Here is a 2,809-nt window from a genome sequence, read left to right as displayed (position 1 = left end):
GGGCTCCATCATCCATCCCTTTTCCCAGACGACGAACCGAGCTGAGGAATACGCGCTGCAGCGACGAAGATAGGAGTCTAAAGAAAGCGTTGGCATCTTGACTTTAAGGTAAGGTGACTAATTGAGAGGTTGGTCTTTCTTAACCTTATACGTTTTGTAGTGAAAGGGGGGCAGCAGCCTCGGAGATTGAAGGGTGTTTATTGATGCTGTATTGGGGTCCGCTAGTAAACACCGACCAGCGGTCTCCTTTGAAGCTCGCCGCGGGCTCGTGTCACACAGCTGTGTCAACTTGAAAGAAAACGTGGAAGTTACGACACTGACTGCGCACGCACGCACGCGGCCGCGGCCGGGGGTCCCTCCTTTCTTCTTGGAGACAATAAAAGCACCAAATAATATTTCGAGAAGGCAATCGAAATTCAAAACGCATCCGTTTAAAGAGGGCCTTGGAACGAGTTTAATTGGTGCGTAAATGTTCGCTGACCGTGAAAGCGCTTGTCGTGTGTGTGTGTGTGTGTGTGTGTGTGTGTGTGTGTGCACGTGTGTGCGTGTGTGTGCGCTTGCGTCCCGGAGAGGAATGCTCGGCTATATAAGCGCCGTTTACACCGAAAGCAGCAGCGGCGGCGCAAGACTTTAATTAATCACAAGAGAGATGTGTACACCACCGGGTAGGGGGGCGCGGGGGACGCCGATGTGATGATTCCGCAGCAGACCACCCCGCTTTATTAGGAACCCTCTCTCTCGGGGAAGGCGAGGCTTAGAGCCATTTGTGATCTACATGCATGCGAGCAAACGAGATTTACAAAAAAAGAAGAAGAAAAAAGGACGAGGTCATTAGAGTGCTGCAGCTGCACCAATTTTATTAGTTGCACCTCTGGACGATGGTGGCCGTCCGTTGCAAAACATCTGGTTTTGCATGATTTTTTTTTTTGCATCAGTTGCCGCCCTTTTAACACCACAACTCCACATTTGTGTACCAATGTCGGTCACTTTTTCTAGAGAGCTGTGTAGGTTATAGAGAGGAGAATACCCTCCCCTTCTGCTGGACCATGAACTGAACGGACTGTGCCATGAATTACATAATTATTATGTTTGTCAATTTAAAAGTGTAATTGTCAGCTATCTGACATTACACAGCATCAAAAGCTATCAATAATGTTAGCTAGGGCTGCAAGTTAACTAACGATTCTTTTGTTATTGATTAATCTGTCGATTATTTTATCGATTAGTCGATTAATCTAAACGATTAATTTACAACCATTGATTCTATTCGCAATTTAATATAATAAAAATAAGTATCCTCATGGTCACATGTAGTTTCCTCTTTGGCACCACCTATAGGAGATGAGCCATGACGTTTTACCTTACCATATAGTGTCTGGTCTGGTGGTTACCTGTATAAATTGCTTTATTTTGATGTATAGGTAAATTATGGATTTATATAGCGCTCAGGAGGTAGAGCGGTTGTCTGGTAGTTCCCGGGTGGTGAAAGGTTCCCGGTTTGATTCCAGCTCCTCCTGGGCAGCATGTCGATGTGTCCTTGAGCAAGACACTTAACCCCTAATTTCTCCCGTCCGATGTGCAGGTCGGCACCTTGCATGGTTGCCTTCACCATCGGTGTGTGAATGTGTGAATGTAAGGAACAAAATTGTAAAACGCTTTGGATAAAAGGGCTATATAAATGCACCAGTTACATTCACCCATTCACTCACACATTCACACACTGAAGGCGGAGGCAACCACGACCACTCTACCTCCTGAGCCACTGTCGCACTCGCCCCCATAGACTTCTACACTACCCAACCACCCCAGACACAAACGTAATAGCCTGGCTATAACATATAAGCCGGTATATAACCTATAACATAGCCTAGTATAGATTATAATACAAAATTATAAAAAAGACAATTTAATAAATAATTTTAGATTTAGCCATTTTAATCAAAACCTGAAATGTCTTAATGCCACATGTTTATTTTGACCTTGTCAAAACCAACATGCTAACGTTTTGGCTTATGCTCTGATTAAGGCCACAAGGCCGAAACGTTAACATGTTGGTTTTGTCATGGCCAAAGTAAATAGGTGGAATTGAGATTAGTCAACCTTTTCCTGAATATCTGTATGTGTGCTACCTTTTTACCTTTGTGAATTCAATGTTAGACCTTCCTAATAATGCTTATAATGTCAGTGTGAACATATTATGGGACTAATTAGCATATACAATGGTAATTAGCATATTGTATTATTGTGAAATACACTTTCCCATATCACGTTCAATATTCTCCACCAGCCCTGAACATTTCATTACAATATGACCAGTCTATCAAAAGTTATTCAACAAAGCATGTTGGAATTAAGAATAATTTGGTTAAATTTGGTGCCGTTGTTTAATTCTAGTTCCATTGACTTAATGATAAAGGACCTTTTTAACCCTGTGTCTGGCAACTAAATCAGCCATATCTCTGCATTGCTAGGTCGTATAACCACAAAACAAATTCTGTGTTTCCGAGAAGCTGCTCCATCACATCACATCATAATAGAAATATGATTTTAACCTAATGCACTGGGCAAAAATGGGGCTAGTTTTTTAGTTTTCTTTGACGATTGCATACCCAAAGTAATAATTAGCTATTTATTATACTTTATACATGCATGAGTCTGGTCTCTTTTGAAAGGTAACATTCTGAAGTTTCTTACACAATAAAGAAAAATCACTTTGAGTGCTAATGAAATAGAGTTACAGAGGTTTGAACACACAGAAGTAAACATTTTGTGTACTTACATTTCTGTTTATTTGTTGCCAGATGCCTGT

Source organism: Notolepis coatsorum (genome assembly GCF_963971535.1).
Source record: "Notolepis coatsorum genome assembly, contig: SCAFFOLD_296, whole genome shotgun sequence".
Taxonomy (NCBI): domain Eukaryota; kingdom Metazoa; phylum Chordata; class Actinopteri; order Aulopiformes; family Paralepididae; genus Notolepis; species Notolepis coatsorum.
The sequence above is the reverse complement of the archived record's forward strand: the minus strand, read 5'-3'. Positions refer to the sequence as shown.